Here is a 23,398-nt window from a genome sequence, read left to right as displayed (position 1 = left end):
GAGGGATACATTTGAACACACAAACGTGAAGAGACCATCAAAGGATGTGATTGCAGGAATTCAAAGAAACTGGGCATTTCTCTGCTTTGCAAACATACCTATTTTTTATCAGTTAGAGTGGTCAGCAGTGAAGTGTAGGTTTCTATACTGTTTTTCCATGGCTTACTAGGGACTAAAATGTGCTACAATGGGAACATATCAAACACCTTCTTGCACTCAGAGCAGTTTCAGCTTGATAGGGAAGCATGCTTTCAGAAAGATGGTAATGTCTCCAGAATTACTTCTGTGACACTGTTTGCATTGCTACCCTAAATAATGTATGAAAAGCCTTTAGAAAAAAGTCTTCAATATTTCTAGGAGCTCAGACACAGCTGGACACCAGTTAAAGGATTTACTTCAGTGTCACCAGAGGGCTGCCTTTGTATTAGTCCTGTGCTACAAAGTAGCAAATAGAAAATTTGCCTATACTTTTTCCTGTTTGTTCCTGCTCATTTATCTCTCCTTTTTCAAGAAATTCCTGGAGTAAATGTAGATGTCAGAGTAGATGTAGATGACAAGTTATATTAGATACCTTCTAGCAATGAAGAGTAATTGGGACATTTATGGTATGGATCCTGTAACCTATTACAATGTCTACTTCTTGATCACAGCAACTGCTCTGTTGCAATACTTGCATTATATCTGTTGAGGTAAATGTCTGCCCTTGGCTAGATAAATCCAATTCTAGGATTCTAGCTGGTGATAGTTGAACAATTATCAATGTAACAGTCAGCAGAACCCATAATGAAAGGTGATTTTCCTTTTCATAGTCCTTACCTATCTTTCCTCTCTTCCATCTCTCCCTTTTTCTCATTTTAAAAACAATTTTCATATTCCAGTGGACAGAAATTTAACTGTAGCAATGGGGAACAAAGACATGGATCCCCTTGTGCATGCGAAGGAAATCACTTTATTGAAGAAGTTACCCCCTTTGTATACCTTTAATGTCAACCAGACAAAACCAAAACATAACAGGAGAAGAGCACCCATTGCCTGGCTCAGCTGCAGTGTGCTGTCCATGAGTCAGAACTATCTCTGACTCTCTAAATGACCTCCAGTTGTCCAGCCTGCAGCTGTGCCTTGCTACAGGGCTTTCTGGTGAACATAAGCCTTAACAACTTTAACAATTACAACCCCATATTCTGCATTTAACTTATGTTTAATCTGTAGCAACTCATCCTGCTCAAGTATGCCTGACAACACTGCAGTAATGTCAGAAGTTGTGTCAGATCTTTGATCAAAGCCTTTTTCCCCTTCAAGGGCAAAAAAGACATTCTCATTGGCCCAAACAGTGCCAGGACTTAAAACTATATGCTTTAGGGTGACTGGGATGTGAGTGATGCACCCAGAGCAAACTCCCTTGAGGTGCCATCACCTTTAGAAGGAGGGTCAGGTATCTCAAGAAATGCTTAAGGATTTGCCAGGTCACGTAGGAAAAAAATTAGAGAGGCAAAAGCCTGGTTAGAACTCAATCTGGCCACTTCTGTAAAGAAAAGAAAAAATATTTTTACAAATACATTAATGGGAAAAAGAAGGGCAAGGACAACCTCCAGTCTCTATTAGATGCGGGAGGGAATTTAGTAACTAAAGATGAGGAAAAGAAAGAGATTCTTAACACCTTATTTGCCTCAATTTTAAACAGAAAGAATGGTTGTCCTCAGCACAACTGGCCTCCTGGGCTGGTGGGTGGTGTCAGGGAGCAGAATAGCCCCCCTGTTATCCAGTAGGAAACAGTCAGAACCTGCTGAGCCACTTAGATGCTCATAAATCTATGGGCCCAGATGGGATCCATCCTGGGGTGATGAGGGAGCTGGCAGATGAGCTTGCAAAGCCACTCTCCATCATTTACCATCAGTCCTGGCCCAGTGGGGAGGTCCCAGATGACTGAAAGCTGGCCAATGTAACACCTATCCACAAGAAGGGCCAGAAGGAGGATCCAGGAAACTACAGGCCAGTCAGCCTGACCTCAGTACCTGGCAAAGTTATGGAGCAGATCATCTTGAGTGCCCTCCCATGGCAACTACAGGATGGCCAGGGAATCAGACCCAGCCAGCATGGGTTTATGAAGGGCGGGTCATGTTTGACCAACCTGATCTCCTTTTATGACCAGGTGACCCAACTGGTGGATGCAGTTAAGGCTGTGGATGTTGTCTATTTGGACTTCAGCAAAGCCTTTGACACTGTCTCCCATAGCATACTCCTGGCAAAGATGGTAGACCATCGTTTAGATAGCTGCACTCTTTGCTGGGTTAAGAACTGGCTGGATGGCCAGGCCCAGAGAGTGGTGGTGAATGGTGCTGCATCCAGCTGGTGGCCAGTCACTAGTGGGGTCAGTGCTGGGCCCAGTCCTGTTTAATATCTTCATTGATGATCTGGACGACGAGATTGAGTCCACCATCAGTAAATTTGCAGATGACACCAAGCTGGGAGCATGTGTTGATCTGTTGGAGAGCAGAAGGGCTCTGCAAAGGGATCTGGACAGGCTGAATAGATGCACTGAATCCAACAATATGAGGTTTAACAAGACAAGTGCCAGGTCCTGCACTTTGGTCACAACCACCCCCTGCGGCACTACAGGCTGAGGAGAGTGGCTGGACAGTGCCCAGGCAGAAAGGGACCTGGGGGTACTGACTGGCAGCAGCCTGAACATGAGCCAGCAGTGTGCCCACATGGCCAAGAAGGCCAATGGTATTCTGGCCTGGATCAGGAATAGTGAGGCCAGCAGGACCAGGGAAGTGATTCTTCGCCTGTATTCAGCACTGGTGAGTCCACACCTTGAGTGCTGTGACCAGTTCTGGGCTCCTCAATTTAGGAAGGATGTTGAGATGCTGGAGCATGTCCAGAGAAAGGCAACAAGGCTGGTGAAGGGTCTGGAACACAAGCCCTGTGAGGAACGACTGAGAGAGCTGGGGTTGTTTAGCCTGGAGAAAAGGAGGCTCAGAGGTGACCTTATCACTCTCTACAACTCTCTCGAAGGAGGTATGTCAAGCTGCTCATGGGTATAGGGTCTTAAAAGGCCAAGAGCATTTTCTGGTTATTACAAAGTTGTTTATTATAAATGCATCAGTCTCAAAGGCAAAAGTTCTAAGCATTCTTAAGTAATAAGGCTTAAAGTCCCAAGGGGGCATAACAGCAAACTGACAGAGTCCCAGCCACAGGGCAAAGGCAGATTCCTGGCCCAGACTCCTGTTCCCAAGCAGTGTTCTTTGCAGCAGTGGCCGAAATGGCAAAGTTACTGCCATAGCAGCAACAGCGGCTGCAGCTGCACCCCCCCAATCAGCAGCAGAAGCACCTCCCAAGTGGTTATACCTGACAAGGTCCTGGCAACGACTCCCTGGCAGCAACTCCATGGCAAAGCCCCATTCTCTCTTGCTGTAGGTGGTAGAGGGTGGATCGATCAATTGAGAAATTGATGAATCAATGCCATTGCCTCCAAACCAGGGGATTTTTATCCATAAACCATAAATGCATATTCATATAATTATCTATAGGATACCAAATCAGCTAAAAATACAATTCTAAAACCTTCTTTCTACACCAATCTAAACCTAATTTTGAAAGTACGTGAAATGATAAACTACAAAGCATGGTATCAAACCTTCCACAAAACCTATGCATATAGCATATCTATTAATGTAAAAGCTCTATCATATACAATAACTATTAACATAAAAGGCTCTATCTCATTCACGTAAAAATTGTACCTGCTCTATCTAGTACTGTCAGTGATGTTCTACTTTGGTTTTGTTATGTCTAAAGCTAAGTTAGCAGGCCTTAGGGCCCTGTGCTGGCTGTTTGATTCTTAGGGCATTTAGAGTATACTTATTTATTTACTTAAAAGTAAAGTCTAAACTTCTACTTCATATTTACGAGGCTTTATATATTTTAGTTTCTCTAAAGGCTTTAATTCAACTCCTGAATCTTTCTCTCTCCCTGGGGAACCCAGGGAGGGATGCACTCCAGCAGATGTAGTAGGCAGGTGGGGGTTGGTCTCTTCTCCCAGGCAGCCATCAACAGAATGAGAGGACAAAGTCCAGCGGATGTTTAGATTAGACATCAAGAAAAAAGTCTTTACTGAGAGTGATTGGGCACTGGAATTCCCAGGGAAGTGCTGGAGTCATCATCCTTAGACGTGTTTAAAAAAAAAGAATGAGCATGGAATTCAGTGCTATGGTTTAGTTGTTGAGCAGGTGTTAGGTCATATGTTGGACTTCATATTCTCAAAGGTCTTCTCCAACATAGTTCTTTCTCTGATTCTGAGTATGGGCAGGTTTATCACTTCTGATTTATCACAAGCACAAAGACTGCATAAATGTCCTACTTTTAGGCAAATCCAGGCTGGAAACCCCTAGTAGCTTTTTATGAACCTGAGGCTTCTTGGTAATCACCATGAACTTGTGCTGAATCCATGAAGAGCTAGTTTAAATTTTCCTGCCTTTTCACTGTATTGATCATGAGCATTAATTACATGGCCTGAACCCACTGACCTGGGACACCAAGCTCCAGTCGACAGATATCTGTTGCTGCATTCTTAATGCTATTAGAACACAGTATTTCTGTGCTAAAAATCTAGCCCAAATTTATGTAGCAATCTTTCCCTTCAAAATGCTCATGTTTAAGCATCTTGAATGATGTGGCAAGAAGCTGGACTTTCCTCCGTGTAAAAATCACATCACAATACGTTTTTCCTCTGCTTGTGGGACATCCACAGCTGTACCTCACTGACCAGAAGTCATGCAGTAACACAGTGAAATCTTTGGATTTACGTAAGTGTGTTTGGCTGTCATTACCTTTCTTCATCTGACATAGCAGATTTTTTTTCATAGTTTTTTTTCATAACTTTCTTCATCTGACATAGTAATTTTTTTCTTAGTTCCTTCAAAATCTTCTTGCCTATCCAGGCCAGTCATTTTCTTTATCAGCTCATCTTTTGGCACATAGGGACAGTCTGTTCCTGTGCTTTCAAGATTTCTGTTTGAAGTATGCCCATCCTGTCTGGACTCTTCTGTTTTAAGGGCTGCTTCACAAGGAACTTTCTGGATAAGTCTCTTGAATAGGCCAAAGTCTGCCCTCTGGAAGTCCAGTGTGGAAGTTTTATTGATGTCCCTCCTTGTTTCACCAAATATCAAGAACTCTATAATTTCATGATCACTGTGCCCCAGATGAGCCCCAAGTACCACATCTCCCACCAGCCTTTCTCTGTTTGCGAACAGCAGGTCTGGCATACTCAAAATGGCTCTGCAACTACATTTTAAATTTTGCAGCTGGGATAACCAAACAAATGAGAATCAAGCAGACAAGGACTCTTATTCATTATTTTTTAAGGTATCCTGTCATCATTAATAAAAACAAGACTGCAACAGCAGAAGACACAGACATTATGCTGGGGCTGAGATAAAGGAGGGTATTCGCTGCTCACTCTAATGTGCTTTCACTGCTGTCCCTACAGGAAGAAAAACAGACATCTGCATTTCTTACAGCAAGCCATTGGTCAGGAGGTTGCAGAGCTGGAATTTCAGCAGAATGATTCAGTGTGTCAGGTCAGAGAGAGCATCCTTATGGTATGTTGCACAACCACTGCTTTGGGTCATGTGGGAAGAATTTAATGTCCTGTTATTTAGTGTTCAATGTGCTAACCCTGGAGCTAACATCTGAAAACCCTTTCAAAGCCAGAGGAGGATTTTCAAATACAAGACTTACAGTTTACATATTTGACCTTCTTTCTCTTTGGCTATGCTACTTGGACTGAACTACCCAGGAAAAGATTTATAAAAGGGTCTGTATCCTACCCGGTTTTTGATTTCCAGAAGAAAGGTGACACACAGCCTACATAATTACTGGGAAATGGTTACTAGCCTGGTTCTTTTCCAGATTGCCTCTCAATTTGATAAGGAAGACTAAAGAAATAATGATAACGGAATTTGTCTTTTGATTATTTTCTGACAAGCTTGGGTTAGAGGGTCTCAGAACTGCAGAATAGTTAGGGTTTCCTCATATTGAGGTGGAACTCCTTGTGTTTTACTCTATGGCCTTTCCTCCTTGTCCTGTTGCTGAGCTCCACTGAGAAGAGTCTGGCACCATCCTCTTGACACTCTCCTATGAGATATTTGTATGTGTTGATTAGATCCTCTCTCAGTCTTCTCTAGGCTAAACAGTTCCAACTCCCACAGTCTGTCATTGTAAGATGCTCCAGACAAGACTGCATTGGCCACAGATTGAAGTCTGTTTGCAAATGATCCCTTAGGCAATTAGATTTGTTGAAATAAATTATCCTTTAGGGTTTTTGCCTCCTTTTTATGGCAGCATCTCAGAAGCCAAATATTGCATGTCTTCTTCAGACTAAGCAGAAGCAGGCATGCTTCATATACTCTTGTGTATCTTGTTAGATTCCTTTTATTATATTTTTTGATTGCAATATGCTTTTCGCTCTATTTTCTTTGCAGCAGCTGGACCAATTACTAGCAGAACAAACCCATCTGTTTTCTGAGCTCAAACTCTCTGACTGAATGGAAGAAAGAAAAACCCAGAACAAACAAGTATTTCCAGATGCTGACACCGTGCATCCTTGAAGTGGGTGCTCAAAAATGTTGCACAAAAGAGCTCCTAGCAAAAACACGACAGCAACAGGCTTTTTCTGCCCCATAGCAAAGGACATCCTCAATGAAGTTTCTGTCCAGGATAGTACTTGATCCAAATTCAGATGAGCCTGCCCCACAGAAGCTCTCCTGCAGTAATAAAGAAATAAGAGGACATCAACAAGCAAAATTGAAGTTTAAGACATTCATATACAATGTAAGAAGTTTCAGTCTCAGCATCAAGGTTTTAAGTGGAAGAGATGGTTGACCTGCAGTATAATTTTACTATTCTCTGTCTCATTGCCACTGTCTAGCTCAAGACCATCTCCTTCTAAGCCACGCATTTATCTGAAGGGATTAAGTCACTGTATAGGTGCACTTTCAGTCTGCATATGGAACACAGGCAGAACTGAGACTAGACTAGCCTTGGTATTTCTCAATAATCTCTGGCAATGATCTAGATGCTCCAGAGAGAAGAACATACAAATACACGGATTGTATTTGGCTTGCTTGAACTTTAAAGGCAACTGTTTGACTAATTATTATATTCAGCCCTCTCTCCTGGTGAAATGAATAATTTATGGATTCAAATGTTAGACCTAATTAACCAACTTTACAAGGGCCATAAAGGCAATGAATTGGAAGGTGTTCCTGGAAAAATTCCAAATAAGCATGTACCTCACAAAAATTTTTGCCTGATTTAAAAAATATAATATAAACCTAGAAAATATTGACAATAGCTGCCTTATGAATTAACAGTGTCTTCCATCTAAACAAGTGTCCCAATTTTTAAAGGATTTATCATTCTCTTAAATGAAAAATTAGGGTTAAATTATGCCCTTCATTGTAGTCTTATACTACTATATTGATTTATGTTGATGTTAACACTGATTGTTGGGGGTTAGATTTGTTTCTTTTTTACTTATTTATTTTTTCCCATAAGTTGCCAGGAAACTAACCACTGGGTACTTATAGGTACTTAAGCAGAACAAAGGGGCCAGAGGAGAGGAGTTGTAGCACCTGGCTACCTTTTTTGGGTCTCTGTGAGTTTCTCTTGGAGGGGGGAGATCACTCGAGTTTTGGGCCAGGTAAAGGACAGGGCTGGGGGCAGCTGCTCTCTCTTGCTCTCGGCATTGCGGGGAGGACAGCCAGGCTGCTGCTTGCTGTGGAAGGAGTTCACTGTCACCACCAAGTCCAGTCCTGGGAAATATACCACCATCTGCTCCTGTGCCCAGGAATTCTGAGCTCCTCCTGCCCTGCTGGGCCTTTGAGGCTTTCTGTATGCTGTGGCCTTGTAACCTCCTGTCCTGCTCTTGGAGTCCCACAAGGGCACTGAGATCAGACTGCCCTGGGCTTTGTGAAACAAAGCCCCTCGAGGTTCCTGGTTCTGGTTTATTATTAATGCTGTCATTTTTGTTGTTTGTTTGCCTTGTTATAAATACTAGTAAAGAACTGTTATTCCTATGCCCATACCTCTGCCTGAAAGCCCCTTTAATTTTCTAAATTAGAATCATTTAGAGGGAGGGGATTTGAATTCTCTGTTCTGAGGGAGGCCCTGCCCCTCCCTAGTAGACACATGTCTTTCAAAAAAAGACACTGTTGTTACCAAGCAGAATCAAGTTCCTCAGCCACAGACAGTGAGGAAGGAGGAACTGAAATATTTGAAAAAATGTTTTGTTATCTTTTGCACCCATTTCTTTTTAAGTCCAGTCTTGGTCATTCTTTCAATAAACAAAGAAAATAGCATTTTTTTCCTTTTTTTTTCCCCAGTTCAAGAAATATTTCCAAATTTTTTAAAGAAATTATTCAGCAGAAGGAAAAGACTGATGAATATCAGACTAATGGATTTTGGTTTCAATAGTTGTGTCCTTTTTATTGAAAGGTGTGGTATATGACAGAAGCAAATTAATGAAACTTTGTATAGAAAGTTCTGATCACAGCAGTTTCATTTGCCACAAGATGAGTGACCAGAAAAGCAGACATTTTTAAAGGATCTTTTGAAGACAGGTGCTATATATTTTGCTATTCTGTGATTACTAAATTTATTATGCTCCTATTAGCAATTACATGGGATAGGGCTGTCTTTTGCAAAAACATATAAAAGGAAGAGGGAAAGTCTTATTTTTTCTGAAGAAACTTAAGAACTTGCAGACAGACTAAGAAATAGTACTAGATACCTTAATAGTCCTTCAACCAATACTGTATTGAGATGCAAAGTACCTTGTATAATCCTATCCACTTTCTAAATTTTAACTTGCTACTAGCAACCTGTGACTATTTGTTACTGTCAGTATTGTTACAAATGTTCAGCCAATTCCAAATGAATAAATACTTGTATTAATTATCAAGAATTAACAAAACAAAATTTAGGATAAGCCAGCAATCAGAAGTTCAGTGTCGAGTCCCGGGATTGGCACTGCGTGAACCTTAGCTACGGCCTCTAGCGCACTGTAACTCCCCCGTTCACAAATCCAGTCTTTTCGGGGTTTCCTTATATACAGTTTATTTAGCTGGGGGCAGAGTATTTCTCCACATCTTCTTTGTCCTCCATCTTTTCCTTCATATTCATTGGAGTCTCTTTCTGCCATGTGTCTGTTGAATGGCCCTTCCGAGGGAGAATGAATATTAATTCAGTTTCTCAGAATCACGACTGGAGAGGTGGAATCGTGAATGGAGAGGCGTTCCCCAGATAGTGAGGAGAGATCCATATCATTCCTGATAGCTGGATCATTCACAGTTCCACTGCCCAAGAGGGCCCATCTGTCTCTGGATCCACCTTCTTTTCTGTTGTTAATTTTTTATTTCCCGGTTTCCTGACAAGGGTATTGTTCATCCCAAATTCCTGGCAGAGGCAGTTGTTCATCCTAAAAATCTGTCTGTCCCAAGCCTGACCGTCTTTCTCATTTTATTTTACAGAACATTTCTTAAATTACATTTTATATACACAATAAACATGAATTATTCCATGTCATTCATCACACTATCAAATTAGAAGCTCACTGAGAGTGCAGAGAAAGTTAAACTGTCAAACTATTACTGTGCAAAGTCACCTGGCTGTATTTTTCAGGTTTGCTTCGAGAGTAATGACAGATTTGTCTTTACAAACAAGCAGTGGATCTGCTGGTAGATAAAACTAGCACTGAATAGGAAGGATTCCGCTGATTGATGAATGGAAAAGAAGATATATGCCTTTACAAACGGTAGGTTTGCTGATATTGAAAGATGAAAGAAACAATGGGGAAAACCCATAAATTCCATAGGAATTAAAAATTAAAAGGGTGGTTATACATTTAAGGAGAATCTTAGGTATTGGGCATTCTGGGAAGTCTGTACCCCTCAAGTACCTCAGCCAATGGGGAAAGAGGGAGGGAAATGCGGCCAGGAAATTAGGATAAATAGGAGGCTGTGTCTTCCAAAAATTTTAGAGACCCCAGAGGAAATGCCCCATGGCCTCTCTCTTTATTCGAATAAAGTAAAAGGACACCTTTGTCTCCTTTTTTGGACATAAACCTCTGGCATTTGTGGATTAACATTCCTAACAGCTTCATATAAATCCAACTAAAACCAAAATGAGATAAGAAACATTTTTACAACTACATTTGTACATTTTTTACATTATAATCCTGGAATCAGAATTCTGGTTCAGTTTTTTTGGAAGCACACAGAGCCTGGATTTATAGAGAAAAGCCTCTTAAGTTTAATCACAGTAAAGAAATGCAATTGGTTCATTTTCAAAGCAGTGTAGTTTTCAATTTAGGGCTTCCCAGACTGTGAGATGTCCTACTGTCTTGTTTATTTAATGCTCTAAAGGGATCTTAGGTATCATTTAGGCTTTGGTGTTGCAAATCGCAGCTCTGCAAAGGTGCAAATAGAAGTAGCATTTGCACATGTTTAAGGAGAAAATGCAATCAAACATGCTGAGCAGCCTTGAGGCTCCTTGCACCTCCATGTTTTCACAGATGTTCAGAGTAATAAAATGATTAGAAGAGAGAGGTACATAACATAGGAACTAACAAGATCCTCCACACCCTGCTGGGCTACAAATTTTACTCGTTGAAATTTGCACCTTTCTTGAGACCCCACAAGAGATTCGTACACCACTTCCACACTGTCAAGTTTTTAAGAGTTTAAATGTCAAGGTTTGTGACTGTGAGAGTTTCTTTAGGCAGCATGAAAACAGGACCAAAACATCTTTCATGGAATTTTTTTGTGAAATAAACAATAAATATGTGAAATAAACAATAAATAGTGTTTTCTCTCTCCACTGGCTTAGAAACTGCACTTGCAGATGTTTTCTCTCAGCTTGTGGAGGAAAGCAAGAGCATGGTAAAGGATAAACAAAAATGCCAGTGCTGAAGATCTCCAGGAAGAAGGGGTGGCTAAGAAGCTTCCTTGTCTCAGTGATACCAGTGATTTCTCCCATAAAACAAGATGATTTTTGCTAGAGTCACTGCAACCCAATGCATAAAATGTCTGTAGAAATATGATATTGCAATTGCTGTTGGCCTGTCTTATGCCTACATGCAAAGAAGTTGGTATTGGAAGGTGGCAGCTGTTCTTGATTAAAAAAGATCATGCAGGACCTCTTGTGCTATTTGAATCCTACCATTTATATTGATGAGGACTGAATCTGACTCCAGTTAACAAAACTTTCCTGTTTGAATAATCGTTAGATTGGTATGTGCAGTCCAGCTCCTCCTTTCAATTCAAGTATAAAATAATTTGATGCAAGATATGAATGGTGCAGGGTTCCCTCATATGCAACACTTTGACAAAAATATTGTTAATGTGAATGTGTTTGTATGTATTGCTAGGAAACCTTTCAAACCCTCAACACCGTTTTAATTGTTAAGCTGCAATCTTATAACAATAAAAAAGCATACTAAGCAACGGGAAAGTATTTCTTTCTGAATAATCCCAGAGCACAAGTGGTGTTTCATTTCACAACTCCTCCAAGCATGTTACAAGAATGACTGGAATGCACCTCATAATGCTGTTGTTGAAGATTGAAGAAAAAAGAAAACAAGGAATAATTTTGGGATCAGGAAATTCTGGGGGGTTTGCAGATGAATGTGACAGCCAGCTGTGCACCTATTTAAACTCACAGTGTTACCAACATTCTAAAATCCATCATTTATCTCCCTTTGGGGCAGTCATGTGCAAATATGGTGACAATCTTAATGACCACTCAAAAGAATTGATTAAATAATAATATATCTGATTGAATAACACAATTACTGTAGCTAGCTAAAATACAAATTAGCTTGCTGGCTCATATCTTGGAGGAGTGGGGAAGTTACAATTCTTGTGAAAAGCATTAGCACTAATAAGTTTGCAAATCTGAAATCTAAAGAAAACTGACCTTTTGACACTAGGGCTGCTGACAAAAAAAAAAAAAAAAAAAAAAAAAAAAAAAAAAAAAAAAAGTATTTCAATAAAATTATGCTTTCTTCCCCATTTTACCTCTCCAAAACCAAAGTGGGTAGAACCATTGGCTCTTTCTACTGGACTGATGAGGCTTCATAAAGATCCATGCAGTACATATCAGACCAGATATAGAAAAGTATAAGACACATAGGGACACAGCAGTGTTCTTCTTGCTCTCTGGCGCTCTTTCAGTATCTTTTGCCTCTACTAGCACCTGAAACTAGCACCTGAAATCCTTGTAACTCTCTATTAGAGAGTTTAGCATTTTCTTTGTTCTGGTTACAGTATCTAGAGGGTAAGGGCAACATACAGCCTCAGCAAAGCAGGAGAGAGGAAAGAAAGTAGACAGGAAGGGGGAGGTAAATTAGAAAATTATTCCCTAACAAAGATAGAAAATTCAAAACCTAATGATTGCTTTTACCTACCCTAGTTCAGTAGCAATTTGTATCATTTGGATTTTACTTATTTCGTCATTGTCTTTTGCCTTCACTGGTTTTCCCTGATGCTCCCATAAATCTTTAAACCCCGAAGCTAAAAGAGGCTGCTTTGTGCACCAGCTTCAATATTGATTTTGCTAAAGAGTATAAAATCTAGTCAGATAATAAGAAAATTAATCTAAGGTAGCTTGCCAAGAGCTCCCATTAGATGTTGTATCAGACATCAATTCAATCAACTCTTGAGAGCATCATATCAATAAGTATCAAAACCTCTATGGCATATTAAGGCAGTTGCCTTATTGTCAATGATACCATGACATTCCAACAAAAGTTCTGTCTTGGGAATTCAGCCCCTTCCAACTTCAAGTCCAAAGATGATTTGACATAGGCTTAGAAGGAGGCAGGGTTCAGATAAATTAACAAAGAGGTAGAAGTCACACACTGCCTGGAAATGTGTGGGGCACCTTCTGCCCAAAGCATGGACGCATCTTCGTGGTTACTTTTGGAAATTGAGAGCAAAGGATTTCGATGTATGCCCCATCAGCAATTGGATGGTAAGATACATTGAATCCTAATCTATACTATTTCTTAACTAGCTGTAATATAGATACCTTAATCATGCAGTGTATGTTAACTAGTAGTTATTTTTGTTTTATTTCTGTGTAGTAAATAATCTGTTTAAAGTCTTATGTCTGTTAATTTTGTGTCTATTAAAGAAATATTTCATTTTGTAATAGACCTAATTTGCCATTATTAAAGAACTTGTGAAGAAGAGTGCATTTTGGGGTGCTGGCTACCCCAGTGAAGCCACTGCCTGTTGCTGGAGGCCTGGGCAAAAAGAAGGAACTTATCTAAGTTCCTATCTCCATTTGTAATACCTGGTGACAAGAACCTCTCATCTGATTCCAGGCTGTACCATATGATTTTCTGTGATCAGGGTCTTTTTCTTCACCCTGGGGTGATCCCTATCCCTGGCACAGCTTCCTTCTGTCTTATTTAACAAAGTTTTAAATTCATTGCAGTGAAGTTATTCTCTCCTAATGTGTTCATACAGTGTCTGGCAAAATAGGGACCTAGCATCAGTTGGGATCTTTGCTTTCTGCTGTGATAAGAATTTTATGAGCAGACTTTCTTTGAGATCCATTGCTACTTAAGAAACAGCTGCACTGTCACTTTATAAGGCTGTTTTAACTCTCTGCTCCAGAAACAAGGTTTTAGTCTTCTCTGTAGAAATGGATATGGGTAAAAGAAGCTGAAGCATGAACAAAGGTAATTTTGCTATTAAATAGGAAAATTCAGAATTACAACATCTGAGACTGCCAGAAACTAAAGCACTGTTAAACAACACTCATCTCACATCTCTAAGAGGTGCATTTGAATTCATCCATCTTCTTTTCATTGTCTTTCAGTGGATGAAGCCCTCTCTCAACTAGCCCAGATCACAGCTAGTAAGAGGGACACAGGTGTGGTCCATTGAGACTATTTAACTTTGATATGGGAAACATTTATTATTATGGCAAGTAACAAAGCACAGGTAGCCTTTTCCTGATTTCTTTCTCTCCTCACTCCTTAAAATACAGAAGTCTGTAAGGACAGTCACGGAAATAGTGAGAAGGCAAGATTGAAAGTTGGAAGCTAAGCTGTCCGTTCCATCCCACCACCCCTTATCCTAAGTGTGAGGGCTCTCTGGTACCTCACCTGAAGATTTGCCATAGATTTCCTTGGCATGTTACTGTCAATCTCTGGCCTTGTCACCTGCAAAATGTTTCTACAAACACAGCTAAAACATTCCAGTTCCTCTCTACTCTTTGATAACCCAGCTGCCTCCAGGAATGACTGCAGTCAGTATTTATCAGAGGGATTTTCAGTAATGCGAGAATTTGTCAAGGGTGACAGGCTGCTAGAAGTCATGAACAAGAGCAGAATGATAGGCCCAGGTGGTGAAGAAAACTGTGGTGCTCACCCCAATATTAATGGTACACTACCATTTTCATTACCCTGTATACATTTTTGGGAAATTACTTTAGGTCAGTTCCCAGTCTGGAAAAGTACAGTAATGTCCACCTTCCCCAACAAATACAGTGTCTTTTACAACAGACAAGTCAAGCTATTGTAAAACTATGGTGAAACAAGGGGTGTGAGGCTGTGTATGTGTGGGAGGGGGTGGGTGGGAAAGTCTGTAGTCAAGTATTGACTTGCTGGTAAATTAGCTTTTTAAAGGTTGCCTGGACTTTACAGAGCTTTTTCTAAGCTACTGGCAGAGAAAGAAATTATGGAGAGTAGTAAATAGTTATAATCACTTGGGGGGAAAAATGAAAAACCTAATTACTTGAAAGCTAGAGTAAATTATGTTAGTGACACCTTAGTAATGTCCTGCATAATGGCTTCAGTGTCCTTCATTTTTCATCTACTAGGAATAGCAAGAATGATCTCATTACCTCAGGAGAGTTGTTCCAGATCTAGGGTTTCTCTAACCAGAGCAAAGCATATTGGAAGCACAGTAGCCTGGATTACTCACATCCTTGTCCCATTTAACAAACAGAGAAGTGGAACCAAGGGCAACTGAGTCACCCTAAACCAGGCCAGGCCAAATGTCACAACCACTCTTCTTAGAACTAGGTTTCCTGATGAGCGAATCCACAAAGGAGTGAGTGTTTCTCTCTGTGTGTGGGGTGTGGGTGTGTGTGTGTAGCAGACGGTGGAGAGTAGCTGGAGTGAGATGTCTGGGGAAATTTGGAGCAGCTAGTGCCAAAGAAATCTAATTCTGGGAGCTGATAGCCTTTAGATGTCATGAGGTGGTATCCAGCTGTTGCCTGATGAGCCCATCCTGGCACTGGTTAGCAATTGCTGCCAAAGCATGCAGCAGCTGGGCTGACTACCATCCAGATGGGAGGTGAAGAAAAGGACTTGTGAGCAGCATAGAGGAAATGTTGTAGCTGTGGATGGGACAGAGGAATCTGAAAACAAGGGGCAGACATGGAAAGAAAAGCAGAAAGAGAACAACAGTTGAGCAGGTGTAACGGACGTAAGTGGCCTGAAACTTGACAAAAGTTGCTCTTCTATGTGTACATTAATTAGATTAAAGGTAGCCTAGAGATATCAGTCCATAGAGTTCCTTCAATGAAATACATAACCTGATGTAGCTCTTGCTCAGAAATTCTGGTAACAGATTCACTTGTTCATCTTTCCAAGGATGTTTATGAGCATGTCAGGATCACAAATGAGCAAAGGGGTTAAGGACCACAGTCAGAGTAAGTGAAAGCTCAGAAAACAGTCAGTTTAAGGCTATCCTAAACTTTGAAATAGCATCCAATGATGAAGACCATAAGAAAGGGATTACAGGGCCAGCCCACCTGTAACAGAACAATGAGAAACCAGGACATGTTTGTCACTTGCCGAGATTTCAGCGCATCTTCATTGAAGTCTAAAGAAGCTGGGTAGTTGTAAAAGTAGAAGTCCTTTATTGCATGGCTAAATCAGCCTCATGATTACAGTTCGTGCCATTATGCAGAAAGCCTTCTAGCATGAAGTCCTCGACTCCCAATCAGAAGCAGCAGCATCTTATCAGCAGCAACAGCAGCATCCGTGATTTGTGTTCCATGTCTGGTCTAGCATTCTCAAAGCAGTACATTTTGTTCTATTTTTAGCCAATCAGGTAAAAGCATGATTTTCCTACAGTCTTGTTGGACCTATCCTAACCTAAGATTAATGTGCAGAAGTAGTCGTAATTTCCTACACAAATTCTACATACATAACTCTATCTATGCTAAGAATGCTAGCAAGGTTACATTATTTTTGTTATGTCTAGAACTTAACTTTGTAAAAGGTGAAGCTACTGAACTTTAAACTAGGGTTTAGGGCTTTTTCTTACTAATTCAGTCTCTAGTTTGTTTAAGGCACTTAAAATACTATTTACTTATTTAAAACTAAACTTGCATTTCTACCTCATGTCTGTGTGGATTTAGGTATTACAGTTTTTGTGAAGGTTTTAATTCAGCCCTCACATTTCTGAACACCCCTGGACCTGTGTAGATGGAGCCCAGAGGGATTTGTATCCCAACAGTCTCTGACAAAAGAAACTAGCACAGGTAACAGTTTTTTGGGGGAAAGCTTGATTACTTTTTGCAGGCTGCTCTCCTCATGGTGTTACCAGCAGATACAATGGTTGGATAAGGAAAAGTTGAATGTATATTTCTACCTGTCTCATTTAGTATCTCTTAATGTTACAGAATCACACGAAGACAGGTTGAGAAGAAAATCTTGAGTCAGTTGGTAAAGTGAGCTTCAGCAGCAGTGGTAGCTACAGTAAACCCTGGGGGCTGAGCATTAAAATGGGCTGGATAAGGGGCTTCCAGAGTCAGAGGAACACGAGCAAAACTGAGGTACCCAGTACAGTGCTCAAGAGCAAGGCTTGAGCCTTGGGTGGGGGTTGCTAGGAGCAACTGTGACAGAGCTATACAGCTCCTGGGAGCATGAATGAGAAGGGAGTGTGGTGTGGTAGTTTGTGAGAAATAGTTCCTCTCCTTAAGAAGGTCAACATCGCTGCAGAACCAGAGAGCAATGTATATGAGCCGTAGTTTGTCAAAGCTAGTCTATAGCTAAGAAAAAATCTGGTCATGGCAAGTCCAGTCTGGCTGACCTGGCTTTTTCCTGACGTCCCTAGGTGAATAAGAGCCACGCAGAGACCTCAGCCAGTCATACTCAGTCCAGAGAGCAGACATATCACTGGTCAAGGAGCTGGGCAGGGCTAAGACTCAGACCAGTGAGTTGTCTAGATGAGGGAGTTTCGCAGTCTCTATATGAGTTCTAAACAATAAAAGAGGCTGTTTGTCTTATGACCAAGAGGACTCCAGCCACGATTTCTGTCTCCAACCTACGACCGTTGCGTAATACATGGTGCCCCCAATGTGAAGATGACAGCCATCCTGCGACCACAGTAGAGGGAGACAGAACAGTCCATCAGGCTGTATAAAATATGGAGGAGGAGAGTTGTCAATGTGGCGTGAAAGCTGGAAAAGCTGAAAGCTGAAAAACAGGTCGGCGTAAGAGCCAGAAAAAATGAAAGCAAAAAGCTGAAAAAATAGAAAAAGTCTCCAAACCTGCCAGAAACATGGCAAGATGGATTTCACTGGAAGAAAACTTCATCATTAAGGTATTGATTCTCCTTTTACCTAAATGGGGAGTAGGGTATATGCAGCAGGCGTCGCTAGCCTTGCTGGTGTGGTCTCAGAACCACAGACTAAACGTTATAAAGTGCTGAAAAATTGTTTTGGACTCGCTGAGGTGGTTGGAAGCTGAGCAGGATGCAAAGACAGCAGTAAAGATGCAATAGACACTGCCAACCAAAAAGCCCACCAAGGAAGCAGAGCGGGGCAGAGCGACAGGTGAAAAACTCAGGGGAAAGTAGCTGTTATTTGTCAGAGCTCCCCCACTGCCACTCACAGAATGTCCATCCTCAGAATCTTCAGGTCCACCCACACCCCAGCTACAGAAACCATCTTTGGGCTCTGCACCTTGTAATGCACTGCAGAGAGAGTCCGCCGAAAAAACCCAAGACAGTGGGGAGCACATGGAACGAGAGGCATTCACCCAAGATGGCACTAGCCACATGGCACAAGAGGTACCTGCTCAAGATGGCAGAGCACACGTGCCAGAGACCAGACGAAAAGCCAGCAGCCTTGCCACTGGAGCCATCCTGGTGTCACCTGAGCCATGGGCAGGGCTTCCCATGGTCACCAACAGTGTTGCCTAGCAACAACCAACAACTGCGGCAACCATATCAACTCCTTCTACACCGCCAGCAAACACCTGTAAGTCTGCCTGGGCTGGGGAGGGAGAACCAAAAACCAGCTCTTGGTCCCCCAATCCGTATAACCCTAGAGGGGACTCTGACAGTATCACAAAAGTATTCGCATCGCCCACTGCTATGCAGCCTCAGCCAGAGCCAAGTGGCAGCCAGTGGCTGGGGCCTGGGGGACCCTTCCTGGCAGCGTGTCCCCTCTCAGATCCCCGTTGCGAAAAGTGGAGCTGGGGTGACAGAAGCAGCAGGAGGGGGGAGTGTGCAAAGCAGCGGGGAGCTACCGGAGCAGAGTGAGGCAGAAGCAGAGATGGCAGGAGGGGGGTTATGTGGAACCAGGGGGACAGGGGTGATACTCAGCACATGGCCCTGACAGGGGCAGACCCAACAAAGGCAGCATCAACAGAAGTGGCACCACATTTCCTGCGTCTCCCCTGCCCCACACTGAGACCAAGGAGCAAGGCATAGGCAGGATGGCAGCAGGGACTAGCAGGCATCCCTCCCAACCACTGCAGCCCACCACAACCTGCCACATCTACCACAATTCATTCACCCATGGCAATCCATGTGTCCAGTATACAAGAAAACCCCTGAAAAGACTAATCACAGAATTCAAAAGCCTCCTTTGGTGACGTTTTCAATAATCAGACACAACAAATTGTTACCATAGAAACAGATATCCATTCTAACATTTGTTATTAGATACTCTCAACAGTTTAGTCCTAATAATACTAAACTTGTTTCTTTTCAGGTGTGCATTGAACATACAATATAGTGCTGTGTGATATTTGAGGATTTTGGGTTAATTTGATAATTTCTTTTGTATAAAGCTCATGATAATTTACAGGCTGTTTTTACCCTCCAAAGAAAAAAGGAAGCACCAAGATATTTTCCTCTTCCAAAAATCCTAAAATTTCAGTTATAGGATTTCAACAAAACATTTTCATGCTAAAAATTACTAACCACCACCTTTCACATTTCACTAATGCAAATTCCTGTTAAAGTCAATAGCAGATTTCTAAATACAGCAAATCTGTCACTACTATCTCTGAAACAATAATCACATGTTTTCATATTTTCAAACCAAAATATAACCATAACTTTTAATGTTAAGGTTTTTTGCAATTAAAAATGCAGATGTTAATCACAGAACTAAAGTAATTTGAGATTACAGAAAGGTTAAAAATTATTTTGAGAGGTAATAACATAAACTGCTAATTAAAAATAGTTTGCTTTGCAGCCTAGAGGTCATGTCTTTATTCGTTTCTCAAAGAAAACATACATATGACAATCCCATGCTGATACATGCAATATATTCATACAATATCTGTAGTAATATTCACCTAAACTTCCTCATCTTACAGTGTTGGAAAAGATTTTCTTGCTAAGAAATAACGGTGGTACCTCTACTCCAACAATATACTAATATTTCATAGTTATGGATCTTCTATAGACAGTTATCCTATGTTGCAGAGATATTGCCCTTTATTATAAATTTAATCTACCCTGTATGGAAACTTAGCAACTTTTAAGAAATTAAATCCCAGAGCTATAGGGAAAAAGCACATATACTTTTCACTACTTCATGGAGTTTTCTTTGACACCTTGTTAACTTCATTTCAAAGGTATTTTAGACAGCAAGATTAGCAGTAACATTTTGCATTTCATTTCAATGATGCTTATTGGTTTCTTTTGTACATAGCTCCTAAAAATGCTTATTTCTTTAAAGTATAACTTGATTTATACAAAAGTCAAAGAGATGTTTCCTTTGATGGTTTTAAATTAGTTTGCTAGTGATAAAAGGGTAAAGAGTACTTTCAAAAGAGTTGTATATATATGTACATAGTTATAGTTCTTTGTAAGTTCTTTAAAATATCATTGATTATTTAGTTAGGGATAGATGACAAAGTTAGCTATTTTGTGAGTTATTGCTAAAAGATTTATTTTAAAGATATGATAGGGAAACCCACCCAGTCTAAGTCTCAGCTCTGGCCAAGCTGTGGCTTTGATTGGTAGAAGTGTACCATCAAGCCCTCCCAGTCTAGGTCTTAGGCCATGGCCTTGACTGGCAAGAAAAGTATGAAACCCAGGTGTTTCTGTGCTAAAAATGAAAGCAAGCCACTTTTGACTAGCTAATTTGGCTTTACAAAAGCTACTCCTTTACCTTTGAGATAAACATGAAGGCGTCATCTAGAAGAGGCTCTTCAAGTCCTCATTGTGAAAAGGAAGCCCTTCAGCAATAGCAGACCCTGAGTAATAGTAAAGCATATAGGCAGTTATAAGTTTCACCTTATTAATTTTGTTCAAAAATACATATTTTGTTCTTATTATGGTCGCTAAAACAAGAAAAGGGGAGAAGAGGGGTGGATGTTCACACCCCTCAAAGTCTTCAGTGCTTTCATGTTCTCATGTTTTTCTCATGCTTTTAAATCGATTTACAGCATAACCTAGTAGGCCAACAGCTTGTCAAAAGCAGAAGATTATCAATGGTAAGACAATTTTGCCCATCACTCTACTTGAACCCCAAGACTCAAACATCTGGGAGACATCAGAGGCAGAAAGATGTGTGTTTTAATTGAAATGGTTTAAAGTTTAATTGTTTACTGTTTTCTAGTGTTAAGTAGTAACATGTAATTTCTAAGCAATTAACCTGTGACATGGTAGCCTGAAAGATTGTGATATTAGTGAATGCTGCAGCTCCAAGAATACATGAGACACATTGCTGGCTAGGGGAACTAAGTTTATCAAATTGAGTAAAAAGCCTCATTCAAATTAAATTCATTCTGTTGTCCTATCTGCAAGGCACCTGCAAGAAGGATAACAAAGAACACTTTTGCATTATTTTTTTTAAATTTTAACTGAAAAGGGTGATTTGTCACAGCTAGTCTTTAGCTAAGAAAAAATCTGGTCATGGCAAGTCCAGTCTGGCTGACCTGGCTTTTTCCTGACGTCCCTAGGTGAATAAGAGCTCATGCAGAGACCTCAGCCAATAACACTCAGTCGAGAGAGCAGACATATCACCGGTCAAGGAGCTGGGCAGGGCTAAGACTCAGACCAGTGAGTTGTCTAGATGTGGGAGTTTCGCAGTCTCTATATAAGTGAGTTCTAAACAATAAAAGAGGCTGTTTGTCTTATGACCAAGAGGACTCCAGCCACGATTTCTGTCTCCAACCTATGAGTGTCATGTAATAGCAGCTGAGGAGAATAAGTAGTCTGAGTGCCAAACATTATGGTCATGACATGCTGTAGAGCTTGTTCCCCAGTGACTTTTGGAGTTGCTGTACAAGGGATGTTGGAGGCTTCCCCCTAAACAATAGATTTAGCTCTGGACACCTCTGGTTGTGAAGAATGCCTGGTGCCTGTCTGGGAAGCTGGGACCAAGAGTCTTCTCCTCTGCAGAAAGTGTGTCTGTGTTGAGGAACTATATCACCAGATCAAGGAGGTACCATGAGGAAGTAAATAGGCTGCATATGAGGATGAGAGATAGTATATTTTCAGAGACCCTACAGACTCAGGAGCCTCAACCCTTCTTTACATTGGAGACGTAGGTGGGCTCTGCACCATCTCACAAGAAGCCAATAGGAGGGAAAGCTGACTAGAATGCTGTCATTCTCCAGTCTCACTGCGTGCAAGGAGAAATGTTCCTATTTCTCCTGAAGACTTGCCATTAGCAAACAGGTTTAGTGCCTTCCAAGCTGAGGAGGCTCTGAGTAAGGTTTCATTCTTCTCAGTGGTGTCAAGCAATAGGTCAGAAACTGACACACAGAAAGTTGTACCTGAACGTAATGCAGAACTTCTTTACTGTGCAGATGACCATACACTGGAACAGATTGCCAAGAGAGGATGTGGAGTCTCCCTCTCTGGAGATACTCAAGAACTGTCTGGATGCAATTCTGTGCAACGTGCTCTAGTATGACCGTCCTTGAGTAAGGAGATTGGACCAGACTACTGCACTGATGGTCCCTTCCAACCTTACCCATTCCGTGATTTTGAGCTAATCCAACATCCCACTCAAGAGAGGGACTAGCTTTCCTTCCCCTAATATGTCTACACCTTTTTGTATTGTCTACCATAAACTTCCACTGCTTCTAGTGGAAAGTAAGTCTAGAAATTTGCTAGTTGGTATGTGAACTCTTTTTTTATCAGTTTTCAACTGATGTCCTACTTCTAACAAATATCCTCTAGCTCTAGAACTGCAGGATTTCATGAAAAAGTGGTGTGCACTCATTTTCTCCATCACCTTCTGGATTCTGCAAAACTGAGGAGTCTAGCATCTCCAAACTGAAGAGTCTCTATTGTCACTGGAAATGTTATGCAAAACATACAGTTTCTTCTTATCAAAATTTAAAAAAAATACATGGAAGAAGGAGGAGACATAGACCTGAAAAAACTATGGATATAGAATAAAAACAGGAGGCAGAGAGAAACAGAGAGAACTGTGGAGTAAATAAAAGAAAGAGTCAGATGGCTGCAAACATGAATACAGAAAGCCTGGGTCCCTTTGCTTGGGGCCACACTTCTGTGCCAGAATGGCTATTTGGAACAGGAATCCTGTCTGTCTTGGAAATTTACAAAGAAGACAGAGAAGGTCACACGTGATACTTGCCCACTTGATCCATTTCCTGGACAGTAGGCACCTATCTATAGTAAAGAAGATCCAGACATGGACATCAGCAAAGCATCTGTTTGGAATGAGTTTGTACATTCCTTTTAGGACTGGCAGATTGATAAATGATTCTCCACATGTGCTGTATGACTGTGCAGACCCTTTTCAGTTACTATTTTCTCCTTAGTTTGTAGTTTTACTCCTTCTTTACTTCTATGGCAGCTCCACTGTGTTGTTTTGGTAGAGTTTTTGGGGATATTTTGTTGGTTTGGTTGGGGTTTTTATTACAGACTCTCAGATTCAGCCCTTTTCTGTGATGTAGCATAGTCAACTTAACAGGTAAAGCTCTACTCTCAACAAAAGATCAGGGAATCTTGGTGGGATTACTCAAGCAAGAGGATGTCTTAGTCTTCTGCTAGGCAGAAGTGAGCTAGCACTGAGGCAGCAACAAATTCAATACAACAGCTCAGAATGAATTAGACATGTCACTGCTAATCCCTAGATAAATAAGATGGAA

At 41.0% G+C, this 23,398-nt stretch overlaps 1 long non-coding RNA gene across 1 annotated transcript in view; it reads right to left on the bottom strand.

Moving 5' to 3' along the window:
* Positions 1 to 944: 944 nt before the first annotated feature.
* LOC134554408 (uncharacterized) overlaps positions 945 to 23,398 on the bottom strand; it is a 32,862-nt gene continuing 10,408 nt past the window's right edge. Inside the window, exons 2-3 of the long non-coding RNA XR_010081228.1 lie at positions 20,440 to 20,524; positions 945 to 6,764 (exon numbers count right to left, since the gene is read on the bottom strand). This is a non-coding gene — a long non-coding RNA (uncharacterized LOC134554408). The remainder of the gene's footprint in view (positions 6,765 to 20,439; positions 20,525 to 23,398) is intronic.

This window comes from Prinia subflava, chromosome 1, assembly GCF_021018805.1.
Source record: "Prinia subflava isolate CZ2003 ecotype Zambia chromosome 1, Cam_Psub_1.2, whole genome shotgun sequence".
Taxonomy (NCBI): Eukaryota; Metazoa; Chordata; class Aves; order Passeriformes; family Cisticolidae; genus Prinia; species Prinia subflava.
This window is presented reverse-complemented; position numbering and strand designations above follow the sequence as displayed.